We start from the raw sequence: 19,662 nt of genomic DNA, 5'->3' as shown, positions 1-19,662 counted from the left end.
TGAGCTTGGCCTTCATAATTCCATTCCATCACACCTATGGACTTGTGCTCTTCGTGCTATCTTGGAAAGCATCATAATTGCATTCTAAAGGAGTCTATGATTCCAGTTGGTATGATAATATTCATCATGCAGCTTGTTTCCCCCAGTGGCCAAGGAAATGCCACAAGCTGGATGTGAAGGCAGTAACTGCTTCCCACTGTTACTGCCTGACAATATTGTCTCTAGCAGTAGCTTGTTTCTGTATAAGATGTTCTCATATAGATGTTGGTAGACTTAATATTCATTAATCCTCTTTTATGAATTGGTTGTGGATATGTCTCATTTTTAAAGCCAGTCGGAGTCCTAGAAGTCTAACTATATGAAAGCCAAACAAATGCAAACTCTCATTGGTGATTTTTCTAATAATCAACCTAAATTATAGGCATTTGTTTCAGTGCAATTGGTGGAGGCTGCCTGATAAATTAGAATGCCTTAAAATTTTCTGTGGCTGAACATATGAAAGGTTCTGAACCTCGCTCTTCTGTAATAAATCCTAATGCCAGAAATGAAGTGTTGATTTGGGCATTGGTTATTCCAGAATTTCATTTGTACTAAAACACATTCCTCATCATCTGACAATACTTTAAATTAAAATTACTGGCAGTGCATTTGAATCACCTTGTGGATATTTCATGTGGAGGGTGTTTAATAATCACATCTGTTGTTAGCAACAGCAAGCAATGAAATATGCACTCAGGTATTTCTTCAGTTTGCAATTGCTGTAGAAGAGTGAATGCATTATTAGCGCAGTGTAATTACGGCAGGGGAGAAGATCTATTTTTTTAAAAAAAATGAAAAATAAATGTATATGCTAAAAATGTCACTTTGTTAAATCACAAAGCTTGTCATAATGCAGCTGCCAAACATTTTGGACAAGGTCTGTTCTTCTCTCTTTGAAAGTGGATCCAAAACGCAGCTGGTGTCCAACTTGTTTTCTGGTGGGACCATTTGTATGCCAGAGCAGTCAGTAAACATTTAAGCAAATAACAATCAAACACACTGGGCCAAATTCATCACTGAGACAAAGCTGCATTTGTCCGTCCAGCAGGCTCTGAAGTGGTGTAGACCACTGGCTTTTATCACAGCTCAGTGCAGTAATCTTAATCATCAGCTAGAGTGTGTTCTGGAAACTTGTCTGTGTGTATGTGTGTGTGTGTGTGTGTGTGTGTGTGTGTGTAGCTGATGGCTGGTGATAGTCGCCTTACAAAGAAAGAGGAATTCTGTTTGGTAACCTTTCAGCAACACTCATAGCTGAGATAAAAGAAAATGAGGAAATGCAGCTGTCACTCTCTTTCCAAATGAAGAACCAAATTGAGGAGAAACATCTGTTGTGGTTGGCTCTGAATACCAATAGCTGGATCTCATTCCAGGATTTGTACAGGCTTGCCTGTACTTCTTCTTTTGCAAGTATCTCAGAATGTGTAGTACTGAAAAACATGCATTGTCATTTTTTTTTTCCCAGCATGATGGAGGGATTCCTCCTCTTGGAAGAACTACCAAGAAAAGTTGAGCTACGGTAGATTCCAGTTTCAGCAAAGATAGACAATACTTACACTATTTTAATAATGTAAAGGAAAACAGATATCATAAGGTTCTTCTATAGAGATCGTATCATAAATTTCTTCTACAGAAACATTTGGAATGATAGCTCTGATGCCAAGGAATTGGCTCCATTCTACACTTTCTCCAAGGACATTTGGGTAACATACATGACTTCCCTTACACATAATCTTTATAACAATCTTCTATTCTCAGAACAGGCTGTAAGGTTACTGACTAGTCCAAGGCCACTAGCGAGCTTCATAGTCAAAACAGGATTTACAACTTGGTTGTCTTCAGTCAGAATCAGGTACACTATCCATTGAATCACACTGGGTCCTCTGGAGGTTTTACCATGGATAACTGAAAGCCAGTGGTATAACAGTCAGTCCTGAAATATGACTGGAGAAACAGAGGGTATAGTCTACAACCAGGCTTCTTGGCTAATATAGGCACTATGCACTTAACCTATTACATATGAACTGGGGGGTAGGAAATGAAGAAGAAGAACCAAGAAATTGCCTTCTTGGAGGAAAGGCAGAATATCCATGTAATAAATAAATAAATAAATAATGTTCTCTATATGAACAGCTCCAAATATATAGCTACCATGAAAAGGAACCCTTCAGCTATATTACAGAATTATATTAAAAACATTGTTTCTATATTTATTTGTATGAAGTGCTGATAGAGAAAGACTTCAACAGCCTTTCAATTGATGGGATTTTATGTCTAGGTACCCACTGGCTAAATTATCCCCACTCTCGCTAAAACTGTCTGTAGCAAGTAATTCTTTCTGACAATAGAGATACTTATCTAGTGCTAAGTACATCTGCTAATTTGCTGACATCTATGATAATATCCCATTCATGAAACTAAGCAGATGGTCCTGCTTAGAATACTGTAAACTATTTTTTTCCACCCATTTTGCTATCTGAGAGTAAATTTAAGCTCACTTAAGTTCTGGATATACAGCTTGGATTTCAGAAACCCGAGAAAGTTAGCATTATGACTTTGAAATATAGTTTGCATTTGACCTGGGATTCAGTGGCCTATTCAATCCTGTTTAATTTCATTTCTCCCTCTCAGCTCTCTTTCTAACATGAATCGTTAAGCAGATGGAATATGGTGTTTACATGCCACCTAAAAGAGAAATGACTTTTATAAGCAAGTAACAACCAAAACATGGCTTAGCAAAAACAAAAAAAAGCAAAACAAAACTTTTATTTCCATAGTATTCAGTCTAAGCAGGAAATACTTGCCTTGCTTCTTTATTTGTTTTTAAGTATATGCTGTGTCACTTTTCTTTAAACTGCTCCTCTGGGCTAAACTAAAAGTGACAATAATTGCACAAATGCAATTAAATGTGAGTGTCTTATCTAAGGAGAAGCTTGAACTGCATTGGGGCCTTGGAGAAGGAAGAGCTGAATTTTTTCTACCCACTCCATGGACTAAATGAAAATCCCCTTTCCACTGTGGCTATTTGAAATTAAAGGCAATCTTCCACTTGCAGCAATGGGACTTCTTTGAGATGCAAATAGTGACTTCATGAACAGAAAAATTAAAAAAAAAAAATGATGGGACTCTGACAGAGAAGGAGAAATTCTCCTCTAGAAGGGCACAATCCCAAAATTGTTCTGGCTTTCCCCAAGCTACTATTTGCGTAACAAAAATTGACATGTTAATTGCACTGATGAGATTCACATTACAATTAATTTGGCCATTATGAAACAAACAAGAAAAGTTTCAACAATACAGATGCTTTGCTCTGCTGTCAGAAATAGGCCATCAGAGGAGACTTCTGCTTAGGGCTTAGAGTGGGAGTTCAAGTTCTTTGCAGTTCTCTTCCCATTGTTCTTGTCACCTAATGCTATCCCTGCTTATTTTACCCATGACTTCCTGCTCCTTTTAGAACAGTAGGTTAGTGCAATTCCTGATCTGTGCTGTTCTTGCTACTTTCAAAGCACATAAAATACAAATACTTGCTCAGGTTTTCCTATCGTGAGGCTAGTCTAGATGTTATTTTTACATGACAACAGTATACTGGAGTATTTATTTTGGTATGCTTTAAGGTTGGAGGATGGAAGAGGTTTTCCCATTCCATTACCTCTGGCTGGCAAGAAGGAGGGAATTCTTTGCTTTTTCATTGCCCAGCTAGCATGCATACATGTGTAGGTAGAGTGAAATTTGTTCTTCAGCACTTGACAGTGTCACAGCAGGTGGTGCCATCTAACTAAGTTTGCTAAGCAGGGTCAATCCTGGTCAGTATTTGGATGGGAGATGGATGAAAAAATCCCAGGGCTGTTGGCTAGACTATGAAATTAAACTAATAATCCTGGAAGAAGGTAATGACAAACCATTTCCAGACTATAGGAAAGACAATAAAATGGATGTATCCAAACACACACAAAGACCTGACCCTGATTCTAAGAAGATGTAGCTTTCTAAAATTGTTTAAATGCTGATTCATTTGTAAGTTCTCTGCCCTTTCTCACTGAGCATTTTTACACTGGTCTTCTTAGCTTATGCATATATAATATATATAAATAGTTTATAAATATGTATGTATTTCTAACATGAATTTGTATTTGTTTCTAAAATAAATTTTAGTTACCCCAAGGTCATTGCTCTTGGGGCTATGCATAATAAAATCCCAGCTAAAATAAATCCAGTAACAGTCCATGAAAGCTAGAAACAACAAAGTTACTAGAAACAACAAAAACTAAAAACTGACAAAACAGAATGACTTTAAACACTGCATAGTAGCAGGAAGGCAGAAAAGTAAAAGGCTTGGGAAAAGACAAAGGTCTTTGCTTAGCACAGAAAGGATGGCAAATGGGATGCCAAGTGAGTCTGTCTGGAGTGTTATTCCATAGTTGACAGAGGGCAGTATGATAGAAGGAATACAATTGAGTAGCTATATTTACCATACCTAAGCATGTAATAAGGCCATTTGGAAAAAGACGTCTGATGAGGACATCAGAATTCAGGATGGCCAAAACATGAATGAATCTAGAGTAAGTCTGGCACATCCATTCCCTTTTCCCTTTCCCCCTTCCCCTTAAATACTTCCTTTCATGGTAACTGATTGGACAAACCATGACTCATATTTGTCCCTGCAAGCCAGGACTTGACTGCATATGAAAAACCTACATTTGTTCCAGGCTTATTCTCAGCTGAGTCAAACATTGTCTGTATGTGAGATAGAAAGGTAAGCAAAAATTTTGTTTGCATTTGTTTGAGAGCAGGCTGGTAGCCACAAGAGAACGGTGAGTAGCCACAGAACAGTGAAATAAGAGAGCGTTGTTGCAGAAAACTTTTGGTGGGGCCATCTGAGAAAGTCTAAGCTTCTATTTCTACTCTGCATTTGTTTTTCTTTTGATTTCTATTTTGTTTGTTAGATTTCAGCTGTCACCAGCTTTCTTAGCTTCAGAAACTCTTCATATAGCACCATGAATGCCAGATAAATCAAACTTCCAACCTGAAACAGGCACGTGGGTTGCTCACCTTCTCACCTTAAGCTGTCTGAGCCTCTGCAGAAATGAATTGCAGGCAGTATTGTAAAGTGGAAGCTGATCCCACTATTCCTTTCTGCTCTTGATTGCTGTGCCATTTTCGACAGCACTTTTACCATCTGTTTAACAAACAGAGAAAGCCCACAGGGGTCTAAGTCTACCTACACCATCCTCCTGTGCCAGTCAACTTTCCTTAAAATCATTGCCATTTTGTTCTTCCATATAATTAACACTCACAACAATCAGTGGGATAAATATTATCTTGAATAAGCAGAGCAACAGCTTCTGAGAGCACTCTTTGGTATGTAAACCTATAAAAATGTATAGGGCAACACCTGGCCTTTTAAGAGTTTTGCAGGTTATTTCCAGTGACCTTTAGAAACTGCAGAAATAGAAGAACATATGAATCATTCTTTGGAATCTATGCTCTTTCTCTCATTCAGAACTGATACTGAATTCTGGCCTGGGTGGGCCAAGGATGTTTTTCTTCCTGTTATACAATACTATTAGATGGCTATCATTCTATCTTTTTAGAATGGTAGCTAGACCGTAAATTTTTTTTGCCTTGGATTTCTTTTTTAGAGTGAAAATGATACGATCCACCAATTTACACTTTGCTGTGTCACATGTAGCAATAATTCACAGAATCTAGCAGGGCCAGCTATTCTTAGCACAACTTTTTGTACAAGCAGTGTGTATTTGGGATAAAAGATGTGTCCAGAAAAGTTTAACTCTTGTGAAAGCTTAAAAAAACAAGTGAAATATATCTAGATCTAGATCTAGGCAGCTGGATAGCACACTGGTTAGAGAATCACCCTTTGATGTGGCGGACTGGGGTTCAAATCCCAGCTGGTACTTACCTTACCATCAGGGGTCCTTGAGCAAAGACCTCCTAATACTTCACCTGCCTACCTCAAATATGAGAGTGACACGAACTAAAAGAGTCATGCCAGCTCAGACGTCACCTGGATTCACAAGACCTGTGTAAGATATTGGGGAACCAGGACAATTTGATGATAAGTGGGCTACTGGAACAAACCCTGCATTGATGAGACAAGAGAACCTGGAATTGAGGGAATACTACTACAACACTAAACCTAATGAGAGGGGATATATGAAACACATGAGGGAACTATGGATGGCAGAAGACCCACACCCATGAGAAACAGCTAGTTATCCAATGTTTCAACGTAGGGAAGAAGAAGCTGCTGTCACAACTTTAAATAGACCAACTACATATTACATCCTGGACTCAAGCAGACCTGGAAGAACAACTGGATGTGCAGCCAACACCTGAAGCTGGAATGTCACTGCCACCCTCTCCATTACAGAGCACAGCAGCTGATAAGAGGCATAAGATCATGGATAAACTAACTACAGTCAACCCTTGAGACCAACAGCAGACACTTAACAGTCCAGGAAGAACATATGGGAGAAAGAGAAGATACATAACACCAGTGTAAAGTGTCTGAAGAACCTGAAATCAGACCACAGCAATCTCCCAGAACAGGAACCAGTTACCATCACAGTGGCAGACATCCAACAGTGGGTCAAGAACAGGAAAAGCTGGACAGCACCTGGCCTGGTCATGATCCACACCTATTGGCTCAAGAAACTAAGAGCAGGGCATGAATGTCTAGCAGCACAGGTGAACCAGCTTCTAGCACCAGGTTCCCACCCAGACTGACTAACACAAGGAAGGACAGTGCTGATCATGAAAGACCCTCACAAGGGAACAGCACCATCCAACTACCGGCCAATAACCTGCCTCCCCATAACATGGAAAGTCCTATCAGGCATCATAGCCACCAAGCTACAGAACCGTACATGAATACAGTTCATAAGGGCAATGGGAACAACACCAGAGGCTCAAAACACCAGTTACTCATAGATAGAGCAGTCGCCCGAGATTCAAAGTCTAGGCAGACCAATCTGAGCACAGCCTGGATTGACTACAGGAAAGCCTATGACTCAATGCCGCACACATGGATCTGTGAATGCCTGGCGCTATGCAAAGTCAAGAGGACACTAAGGACCTTCCTCAAGAACTCAATGGGACTGTGGAAGACAACACTGGAAGTGAACTCAAGACAGCTCGCATAAGTGGCCATCAAGTGCAGCCTATACCAAGGTGATGCACTGTCTCCACTGCTGTTCTGGATAAGCTTAAACCCGCTCAGCCAGATAATCACAAGGATTGGATATGGGTACAAGTTCAAGAGTGGAATCACCATCAGCCACCTCCTCTACATGGATGACATCAAGCTGTAGGCTAAGAGTGAACAAGACATCAACTCACTGATCCACCTGACACAGATCTACAATGAGGACATTGGGGTGTCATTCGGATGGTAGAAGTGTGGCTGGATGATAGTAAAGAGAGGAAAGGTAGTTAAGACGGATGGGGTGGAACTACCACTTACAAGTTTCCCTGACTTTCTCTAGTGAATGCAGCACAAATGCTACATCATCCATAGCACTTTTAAAGGCAACCTTTCCAGATTGATTGATTGATTGATTGATTGATTGATTGATTTGAATTTATTGGCGACCAAACTCCAAATCCTCTCTCACTCCTATGTTGCCTATATTAGTTCATCACATTTCCTATAAATCATTTTTTTTTCTTTTACAAAAATAGAAGAAGCTGTACTGTATATTTTTCCTGGATGAAACCCAGAGCTTTCAGAAGGGACCCTCCCTATTTTTCTGGAACGTAAAAGAGGGGAGAAATGCTTTCAGACTTGCAAGACTATACCAGACTTACTGTAACTTTATATTAAAGGCAGCATTAGTAATCAGTTTGTGCTTCTTGTTTGGAGTACCTCGAAGAGCTGTCTGATATATAGAAGGAATTGCTGGAATCAGAAGAATTGTAACGCCTATGATCTGGCTCGCAAAGCACTGCAGGATTCAGGCTTTATGTGGCCATGTTCCCCTCCTTGCAGATAGCCATCCCACCAATTTCAGGAAGAGCAGCAGCCACTAAGCAGAGAAATGGGAAGCTCACAGCACCTCTGTCCAGCAAGCAATAGATGTACAGGGGTTAGGTTGAATTAAAAAGCAGCAATGAAACCAGACTGCCTGTGGGAAACACTTTTGAAGCACAGCAGAACAACATAGTTAAAGCTTGCCTGCATACGGGGATAGTGGCAAGCTGAGGCTGACATCATCAAGGCACCTCAGTGTCACTGTGGAAGCATTGCTCACCTGCGGTCGGTGGGTCAGGGGCCCTCAGACTGAAGTACGTTTTAATGAGATCACTTTAGTATTATAGCTTTTCTTTAAAAAAGAATAGCTTTCAACAAAGCCTATTTTTGGCTCACCCAATACACTCATCTTTTTACATACATTTTGTTATTACTTTGCCTTACAGAAAAAGATGATAGATAGATAGATGATAGATAGATAGATAGATAGATAGATAGATAGATAGATAGATAGATAGATGCAAGCAAGAAGGTGATTTCAATATGTAGAAATGACCTTCTTGCTTACGTCACTCCATTTCTTACATTTCTTACAGTTAATTACTTTCTTCCAAGGTATCTAAACTCATTCTTCTTCTGAAGTGTGTGTCCATGTCCAAGTGTGTATGTGTATGTATCTAGATGCTCAAGCACATCTAGAGAAATGCCTCATGGAAGAAGCTGGCTGGTATTTCCATGTTGTCCATGGAGGGAAGGATGGCACCACAGTTGCACAATCCTTGCAAATGATTGTGTGTGTTGTGCACGTGCGTATTGTGTTTGTGTGTGTGTGAAATGTCCAGAATAGTGCACAAATGATGATGCACAATTGAAGTGACACTTCTGGCTCCTACTATTTGCTTTGCTTTGCTCTGTGAGATATGGATCAATAGGGTATTCAATACACAACCTTTTGTAATATTCTAAAGTGGTTGCACTTTTGTTTATTGCCTCTATGCACCAATGTTATTGGTGAGTGCCTCAAGGGCTAGAGCAACCATTGCAAACATTAAATATTAAAGGTCATTTGGGATTACTATATTTTAACAATGAAACACATTACTTTTTGACATTTTGAGAACAGAACATAAAATGGAAGCGATATGTCTGTGGAACTATATACCACTTTTCAGTTATGGCAAGCAACATCCAGGAAAGGTTGAACCAAATTTTATTAAAAATATAATCTAATTTGAAAAGGAAACCTTGTAGTTATTGGTAGCATAGAAGACTTTAAAATTAGATTTATTAAAGTAAGAGGTTTGTCCCTCCCTGAATTAAAATTAAAAATTATTAAATTAAATTAAAACCCACAATTTTAATCTCGGCTTGCTAATATTTAGCCTATGGCAAGGGAAATGGACAGAAAAAAATGTTTAGTGCTTTCTTCTAAGCATGGAAATTCCACCATTGTACATGCAATGTAAGTTCTTCTCACTAGCAGTGCTGATCTTGGAGCATGTCTCTATTGGAGAAGAGGAAAGAATTCTTGGGCAGGCATTCTTCTGTATGAGCTGACCATATCTTCTACTTTGCCACTCTCCCCTCTCCATCATATTGACTGCAGTGGTCAAGAATCACATAGTTAGATTTCTGGAACTTCTCCGATGAAAGAATAATGAAGTCCATTTACCCATAAGCATTACCTGTCCAGGGGTAACTGATTTTCCTTGCTAGACTATTAGTCAGAAACATTACCAATGCTTTTCTTAAGACTCGACTTGAAAACCAAATATTACTGTAGCAATAGTTATACTTATAGCACAATTATTCAAATATGTATTGGAACAGGTCTCCTCTCCCCCTCTCCACCAGTACTTCAGCTATCCTCATTATATATGCATTTATTTTAATTACCTACTAATTTGCATCCTATCTTTCAGATTACAAAAGAAACACTGTAGCTCAGTGGTAGAGTACATTCTTTGCATAGAGAAGACCTCAGCTTATGTCTCCCCATTCCAAGTTGCTCTTGGCAGTAGAAGTGATTCTTCTTTTATATATAATTTTTATTAAATTATTTTTAACAAAATAAAAACAATGCAAATTTTAGAGAAAATAATAAATATAATAAAGACAGCTAATAGATAAGAAACAAAATAAAGAAAAAGAAAGAACATAAAAACAAAAGAGGAAGAAGGGAAAAGAAAAGATGATAAAGAAGCAGCTACTGATCTTAAGAATGGTTATAAATACATTTATATTTTGCCCTCTCTCTCTAAGATTACATAATAATTTCCTATTTTCCATAGTCTACCCTTTCTAATCTTCAAACCCATAAATCACAAGTTCATTTTTTTTTCTTTCTTCAGCAAAAGGAGTTTCCAGTCACTAATAAATGAGGTTATTGTCCTTTCCTTAATCAGACAAGTCAGTTTTGCCATCTCTGCTAATTCTGCCATCTTCAGCAGCAATACCTCCATTGTGGGTATTTCAGAGTCTGCAGCAGAAGTGATTCTTACTGTCATTATTAGCATTCGGTTGTACATTTTGCTTTTACTGCATTTTATGCCATTGTCTGTGATGATGTTGCTCTTTGTATATCGGTTGTACAATGTAGACTGAGAGTGAAGAGCTTTATATGTTTTCTCATAGGGGAAAAATAACTTCCTATTTAAAACCCTGAACGGCCACCCCTGTGAGCCATTGGGCACTTCCCCAGAAGGTCCCTGTACCAAATCAGAGTCAGCTCAGATGTGTCAGATCTACAACTTCAGCTATTTCTGGGAGTTGAGCCAATGTATTGCTGACTCTGCTGTAGTGCATCTGAAATCTGGTCTTTTACTTTGTTTTTACTCTGCAGAGCTTGTAGAAAATTCATTCTTCAATTAGCAGGAGTCCTTCCCCTGCCTTCTAGCAACTTTCTCCATCCCATCACAGAGGTTCAGCCATTAAAATATTGTTGGAATAAAGACAAATGTGCATCAGTTCAAAATGCTTTTGAGAGTTTGGGGTTGGAAATGATAGCAGTATGGGTTAATTCAGGACAAGTAGTGGAATGTTAGTATCTCTACGTTTTGATTAAGATGGCTCACAAATGAGGAGGATGAAAGTTGTTCAAAGTACAATAAAAATCTAACAATTCTACATGGGAACCAATGTTCAGATAAACTTGAAACAGTTTATAAAATAAGGCAACCTTAAACATTGGCAGTATTATACAGTAAGGGAGAAATCATAATGTGGAAGAAGATTATTTTCCTCCAGTGGAAGGATTCTGGTGTACTTAATTTAAAAATGTAGACTGATGACTCCATACTTTCTATGTATGAATTGACCTTTTATTGACAATGTGGAAGGTCTGTTAATACAATTCCATGTGGTCATCATTTAATATATTAAGAATTGAGCTTTGTTGTATATAGATGTAAGTCTTTCTTTCTTTCTTTCTTTCTTTCTTTCTTTCTTTCTTTCTTTCTTTCTTTCTTTCTTTCTTTCTCTCCTTCCTTCCTTCCTTCCTTCCTTCCTTCCTTCCTTCCTTCCTTCCTTCCTTCCTTCCTTCCTTCCTTCCTTCCTTCCTTCTCTTTCTTTCTTTCTTTCTTTCTTTCTTTCTTTCTTTCTTTCTTTCTTTCTTTCTTTCTTTCTTTCATCTTGCCTTGCCTTGCCTTGCCTTGCCTTAGTTTTTTCTTTCATTCTGTTCTGTGTTTGTTAGTATTCTTTTTCTTTTGTAGATCAAAACCAATTACTTTTTTATAAAAAAGATCATAATGTGAAAAATGTTTTAGTAATTAAATAAAATGCAATGCTGCCAGCAAAGTATTGCTGAAACTTCCTTCTCTTCCTTCCACAAGCATTACAGAAAAGCAATTCATTGGAAATGGTACAAAAAGAGTAAGAGAGAAGAAATAAGGGGGGAAAATTGATCCCATGTTAGCTGATGGAGTGATTGCCCAATTCACTCTTTAACTTGCAAAGGTCAAGAGCCTTTTAACTTTTATTGCTAAACAGCAACAGGCCATCCTCACAGGCAATGTGGCATCAACCTGCCTTCCCAGCGTGGCTTTTAATCAGAGGCATGATATCTTGGGGCTTACAGGCTATATACAGTTTATATTAGTCTTTTTGTGGCCTTTTGAGTGACCCAAGATGCAAAAATTTAGTGGAATTATATCAGATATGGGTAGCAGAATTATTCCTATTTAAAAGAAAGAGGAATAAGCAGTAAAATGGCCCTATTAAACTTTAAATACTGTAGGCTAAATGTGGCTTTTTCTTCCTAAAAAAAAAAAGAAAAAGAAAAAACTGAAAAATGCTAGAAAAGTGGGAGGAGGGAGGAGGGGAGAAGAAAAAACTATCAGTTCATCTCCACTTCTTCCCATGATGTTAGAACATCACCACCATAATCCTGGTGGCCCTTGAAAGCTAGGAAATCAACAACAGAAGCCTGGCTTACATGAGAAAATAATACTCACTCTTGTCTTAATTGCTTCCAATACAACTTTTTAATTTCTTCTTCTTTCTTATTTTTTTTTAAAGGTGTCATTCTGAAGTAGAATCCTCATTAAAAAAAAAAAAGGCTTGCTAAACTGGTTAGCTAAAGATATGTAAGGCAAGTGACATTTTTATCTCCACCTTTCACACCAAGGAAGTTATTGCAAATTTCCCCACGATTTTGTAAAGTTGTACTTCAGAGTGTGCAGGTTCACCTTGGTTTAGGCACATATGAGTACTGGTGGAAGCCAAATGGACATTCAGTGGAGAGAATGGGTGTGCAATTATCTAACTGCTACGATATTAGTTTTACGGCTCACTATATAACGTGAACTTTCAAAGTGATAAAAACCCAGTTGGGAATAACTAAGGAACCAGAGACACTTTGGGTGTTACAAGATATTTAATTTGATAGCAAGGTTAAGAAGCTTGATTCAATATAGTATATAGTCAAATGGTACCCTGAGCACTGGAGACTTTTATTAGTTTCCAAGGCTGCTTAAAGGCACAGACATTGGTGGAATTTCTTCCTCATATTGACAAATGGTTTAAAGACCAACTTCAGTGCACAAATAACATTAGACTCTTTCTGTAGCATCTGACCCCAAGATTAAAACAGCAAGTACCATTGATTTGACAGTTAAATATCTTTTTAGTACAGATTCCCTCACCTATGAAAATACTGACCCAATAAATTTCCAGAAAAAGCTGGTGTTCTTATAGGGAAAGAAAACTCATGTAATTTTACATCTCAATTTATAGATTTCTAATTACCATTCTGTTTCATGCTCTATTCGTTCATAGAGCACAGATTTAATATATTTGCCATTAACAATTAGCAATAATCACAATGACATTCATGTTCCATGACTAGTTCATAAGAACATTTATAAATCCAAGATCAGTACTGTATGTTCCATGGTATAATGGAGGTAACATACTTACAGTTTTTAAAACAAAACTTTTCTTGTTATTTCTGAAAAAATAAATATAAATATAAATGGGCATTATCCTTCCTTCAAACTACTTCATGGTCTTCCTTCCTTCCTTCCTTCCTTCCTTCCTTCCTTCCTTCCTTCCTTCCTTCCTTCCTTCCTTCCTCCCTTCCTCCTCCCCTCCCTCCCTCCCTCCCTCCCTCCCTCCCTCCCTCCCTCCCTCCCTTCCTTCCTTCATTACTTCCTTCCTTCCTTCCTTCCTTCCTTCCTTCCTTCCTTCCTTCCTTCCTTCCTTCCTCTTATATGGCCACCCGTCCTATGTGCCATAACTCTAGGCAGTTCACACTAACAATAATAAAAACGTAAGGGAAACAATAAAAACCAGCATCCAAAAAACAACTCTCAACACCCTAAAACAACATTTCCCAATATATAACCTATCACAATTACTGGTCTTCAGTCTTACCCTATTCCTATTTTTCCATATTTTCTCTACTTTCCTATTGTTTCAACAGGAAAATAACAAATTTCTTTTGTAAATCCAGTATAGGAAAGTTATCCAAATCATGGTTCGGGTATGTTATTTGTATGTCCCTTTTAATTATTCAAACATCAACCATTTTCATTTGTGTATCTTTTTCCATACCATTCTTGTAGCTTGTCATTTTTAAATCCACATTCAAGTCAATTTCAGTCTTGTCTGGCAGCGCTTTTTCCTCTTCTGTAACATCATTTACACACCATCTATCTAAGATGGCAGATATTCTTAAAATTAACTTCTGAGTCTATTCTTCACAAATATCCTTCAAAACGCCCAATGTTAAAGTATTTTTCTCCATTTGAGTTGACTTTTTCTTCTCCTTTAATTGTAATCTTTAGTTTCTCCTAGTTCCTTCTAGTGTCCAACCTTCAAAGTCCCACCCTATCATGTTTTTTTTTCCCCCTAAGGAATCCAAACAACAGCAATTTCCCATGAGAAGGATTTTTATAATTAATTCCAAAGTCAAGAATTTGGTTTTCTGAATCTGGGGCTATTATATCATCATGTTTACCTATTGTCAAGTATTAAATACTGGAAGCCAACAATTGGTATTAATTTTCTGATTTGGGCAACTTTGGAATATACATATATAGCACCTTTGGTTGGATGGACAGTATTATGATCTAAATACACTAGAATTTTAGTATCTCTGGAAACAATTATGTCAATTAGAAAGTTATGGAATGTAATGTCTAATAAAAAAAAAAAAGATTCGACCCCTTTTCCCATGCTAAATTGATGGGGAAACCCAACTCTGAAAATTGGGAAAAAATTGTGATATGGAAAAATTGGATGGAGGTGGGGAAATTGGCTATGGATCAACTGATAGATGTTGAAGATTATTTTTTAACATATGCTGTGTTAAGAGATAAATATCAGATATATAAATATCAGATATAACCCAATGACAATATTTACATCTATAACATTTGTTAAAAACGTTGTTTGGACCAGCATTATTTTCAGCTTCTGAGACACCTGAGATACTAGAACAACTTGTTAAATCCTTTAAAACTAAAAAACCTACTATTAGGTTTTATAGATAGTTGTTATCAATAAATCAGTTTGATACGCAGATGTTAAGAAATTAGTGGAATAAAAATGAGAGGTTCTCATATTGTCTAGATAATAGGAGAGTGTCTTAACTTCTGTAGCAGGAGTATCAAAGGACCTTAAACTACGACTTATACAACAACAAAAAAATAATATTTAGAATTTATTAGACCCCATTATGTTTGTATAGAAAAGGATTGTCCATAACAAGATTTTGTTAGAGATGTAATAAGGATAATGCTTCTTTAAAATACATGTTTTTACAAAGTCCTGTACTTACTAAGTTTTGGAAGAAAGTAATGGACTATAGTATATGACTGTATGACAAAAGCTAAAATTTTCAGAGGATAATATTCTCTTGAATTACATACCTAGTACATGGAATTTGACAAATGGACACTGTAAATGGATTCTCCATGTCCTTACTATGGCTAAAAGACTGATGTTGCAGCATTGGAAAGATAAATGTGCAGCCCCATTCATTCAATGGATTAAAGACCTGATTGTACTTGCCACCTATGAGTGAATTGCTTATAGGCATAGATTTTGTATGGATAAGTATAATGAAATACGGAACTCATTTATACAAAATTCACTAGGTTAAAAAGAATGATAGTTATATAAGTGTATTAGAAATTAATATATACACAGTTAAATAATATTTACATTAGATAAGTATATATAGAATTGTAACTGTTGTTACAACAATATATTATACGTTTTCTTTTTCTTTTTTCTGTTATATTTTTTCACTTTTAAAAGCACTTTTTAAGCGTTTTCTTTGAGAATGCTTGAATTTGCATTACAATTATCTTTGTGCTTTATCTGTATTTGCATTACAATTATCTTTGTTTTGGTTCTTTTTTTTTCTGTTATTATTTTAAAAGCAATAAAAATAATTTAAAAAATTAATTTCAAAGTCTTATTTCAAATCCACCAGGGCCTTTAGTCCGTTTTTAACTTTCTAAAATCAACACTCTAAACACCCTTTTGCTGTTTTTTTCTCAAAAAGTAAAATTTTGCAAAGTCCTTAAACTCATACTTAAAACTTCTTTCGCTAAGGGGACTCACCCAGTGAATGGGATACAAGCTTGCCATTCTGAATGTTCCTAATATTTAAAAAGCAGTAAAAAAAAGTAATCCCAAAAGTGATTAAGAAAGGAGACTCGGTCGAGTTTTAGGTCCATATAGGCTACACTATGACTGTGAACTTAGATGAAATCCCCTGACTCCCAACTGCCTTGCTCATTAGCCAACTGCAAAAACTTCGGTTCCTGCAGTCCACTCATGAGGAGCAGCTGTCTGGAGTACCTGTGGCCAATCTCATAATCTCTCCTTTTTCTGGCTGCCACAATCCAGCATCTGGCTGCCAATCTCCACTGTAAATGCTGTCCCCAGTCTGTCAGGGATGTTTAGTTCACTATGTCCTCACCAGAAGTCAATAAATAATATATTTTATATACATTTGGTAAACATTTCAAATATACAAAGTGTCAGGTGATAAATGCTCTCATTGCTTAGATTACATGGTTGTGTAAATGCACTGTGATATAAAGTCTTCCTCTGATTGGACTTGATTCCTGGTGACTTCATATACATATGCATGTGGTCTTCTAGCAACAATTTGGAAATCCTTCCAAGAACTTTTTTAGCGTTCCATTCTAGCCTATACTCCTGTGCTTTCCTCATCATCAGACTTCCTAAACACATACTAAGGCTTGATCCAGGTGGACAATGTAGGTCTTACTTACCCATTATTACTGATTAGGATAATATACTGTACATACAAAGCATAAGTTCCAAACTGTTTATTTTGTTGAATATGGAAAGTATAAGGTTATGAGTAGAACTTCTCAACTTGTACAGAAATCTAAAAGACATCTGCTTTGGGTATTTTTTGTTTGTTTGTTTGTTTGTTTAATAATTCAAAGATTCTCTAACTTGTCTTATACAATTGGTCACCTAAGCATTTAGTAATTCACAGTAGGAAATAATATTGATAGATAATATTTTGTGTGTGTTTGTGTGTGTGTGTGTGTGTCTAATACCTGTAGGAAAAACTAAAGTCTTTTTTAAGACAAGTTTGGCTCCTGGTAACTTCATGGACAAATCCACATAGTTTTCTTTGCAGGAGTGTAGAAGCAATTTACCACTGACTTTTTAAGTTTTTTTCTTGCCAATATCATCTATATCTCTGATTTCCTGGTGATCTGCAATTCAATTACTAGCCAAGTCTAAACCTGCTTAGCTTCTTTGGGATCAGCCAATATACAGTTTCAAGACAAGATCATACTTTATGGAGGTACAGCAGAACAAATGACAAAATCAATATAAAGCAAATAAAGCTACAGCATTTTTTTCAAAGACAAGAGAGTCCTATATAAGGATAAGCATTAACTAAAACAAATATGACTTCAAAGCCTCCAATGGCTTATAAATATGCACAGCAAAATATTAATACTCATGGCAGGTTTGATTTATGCTGCTGCCTAAAAATGGATGAAAATAATTTAATACATTCCTGGACATTTATAAAAGTATATTAGGAAAATAGGGAGGAGATACAGAAAAAGAAATCAGTTCAGCTACATGTTCTCCATAACCCTTTTATCAGGCAAAAAGCCCTGGACGGCTGCTTTGTGACATTTTGACAATTCTCCCAGTCAACACAAAGCAAACTTTTTATTCTTTTTATTTCCCTCTCATTTTTCCACAAGAGATTTTTTTTTTTTAGATGCAGTGATGCAATCATGGCTGCAGCTACTAAGTCAGGTTGGGGAGTATGGGGGGGGGGGCTGGGGTGAAAAAAAGGCAAGATGGCGGTCCACTCACTGCAGTTTAAGCCTTGGATCTTTTGGTAATGCATCAGTGTCACGCACATGTACAAAGGGGTCAGGCTATGATTGTTCTGCCCTGGTTGCCATCTTGCCTTTTCTAACCCATCCATCCACAAACACAAACACACACACGCACACATGTGTGCACACACCCACACATGCTACTTGGAAGAGCCTACTGCCACCAATTTCTGTCCATTCTTCACATGTAGAAATACACACACACGTGCGCACACATACTTTGCTCAGGGCAGGTGGAAATCAGGATGACAATCAAAATGATCTTCCTCTGTAGAGACACTCCTTCTCTAGATGTTACCATAATGATTAGCTAATTAGCTAATATCTTCCCCACAGATTTAGTCTGTTGCTAAATCTAACCCCAAATGGTTGATTTTCTGATTCAGATCACCTTGCTTTGCTGTTTGCTATATCCTATTAAACCTCCGCAAGACCCAGTTAAGTGTGGTCTTTGAACAGGGCCAAAGAGTGTTTTCTTACTGGGTTTTCTTTAAAATATTTGGCTGGTGAAAGATTCTGTATGATCTTATTATCTTACTTCACTTCTCAACATGTGAATAAACAGATGCTTGTGGAAAGCAAACCATTAATGTGGCCCCGTAAAGTAGAATTTTTCAATCTCTAATTAAAAATGGAAAAACAACAAAAAGTGTAGCTCTAAGGTTGGAGGGCAAATAATCACAGATTTTCAGGTTTACTTTGCAAGTGCTATGCTTCGCCCAGCCAAATAAAGAGCTGGTAGTGAGAGCTGCCAAACATTTCCATTCTTCTGAGGCTGTTCGGAATGTTATTTTCTGCCTTTTACTTTGCTCTTAGACTGCTTGATCTCACTTACTGTAATGTTTCCTTCCAGCCCTTGTTTCATCTCACTTGCAAGAAGAGTGCTGCTGCCAGTTCTGCCCACATATAGTTATTTTTCTTAAAGCTGCCTTGCCTTTTCTCCCTGTGCTGTGGGAATGAGGAAGAGATTATCTGGTAAATGGAGAGAGGGGGAAAAAAATCAAGACTACTTTTATACTGAGTCAAAGAGCTGATCCATGCAGTTCAGTGTTGTGTATAATCACTGAAAACGGTTCTCTCAGATTTGTTTCTTTGTTAGATTTGTTTTCTGTCTTTCCTTCAGGATTTCAGACTGGAGTCTTTTTCTCACTTCCCTGGAGTTATCTGGAATTAATGCATAGCATGTGTGCTAGTGCTACTTAATAGAAGTTGCAACTTGGATGGTTGGTGCCCATTCCTAACTGTGATGTCACCAAAGTGATGAAAAGGGTGTCTGATCTCATGATGCCTTTCATACTTGGATCACAATATTGCAATGCATGTTTCTTCACTGGTCCTTCCCATAAATGTGTGTAGTAAGGGTCACACAAAGCATTCCTAGGTGTAGTGTGTCAAGTACATCAATGTTGAGGGTAACATCCCTTCTTCGAGCACTGAGTTAGCTCATGGTTTCAAAGGTTTTCCCAGGTCTTCTCTACATGGGTGTCCATGTGTAGACCTTCACTGGCAGAATTTTCTATGCATGCTCACATAAATAATTTGAGAAACCTTCTGAATCTGCTGCCAAGAGTCTTCCAGAGATTAAGACTACTTTTGTTTTAATGATGGAGACTTTCTTTTGCCAACTCAAGTCTATGTTTTTTACTCTCAGACTACAGTCTCTCTATCTCATATGAAGGTGCTGTGGTTTGCACTGCAGTGTGTAAAACCCACTAAGAATTGACAACCAGGAAGACCCAACAGGAGACCGTAGATCAGAGGGAGGCTGCATCTATACTAATA

General features: G+C 37.4%; 1 long non-coding RNA gene across 2 annotated transcripts in view; it reads left to right on the top strand.

The window, feature by feature from the left end:
* The first annotated feature begins 4,551 nt into the window (after positions 1 to 4,551).
* LOC148215878 (uncharacterized) overlaps positions 4,552 to 19,662 on the top strand; it is a 31,167-nt gene continuing 16,056 nt past the window's right edge. Inside the window, exon 1 of one of the 2 annotated variants that reach the window (XR_015796351.1) lies at positions 4,552 to 4,595. This is a non-coding gene — a long non-coding RNA (uncharacterized LOC148215878). Of the gene's footprint in view, positions 4,596 to 4,652; positions 4,790 to 19,662 lie in introns of those variants that run through there. The other variant, XR_015796352.1, reaches the window with a different exon arrangement.

Source organism: Python bivittatus, unplaced genomic scaffold (assembly GCF_059951505.1).
Source record: "Python bivittatus isolate LINGU-HERP-01145 unplaced genomic scaffold, Pbiv_v1 ctg000330_np1212, whole genome shotgun sequence".
Classification (NCBI taxonomy): Eukaryota; Metazoa; Chordata; class Lepidosauria; order Squamata; family Pythonidae; genus Python; species Python bivittatus.
This window is presented reverse-complemented; position numbering and strand designations above follow the sequence as displayed.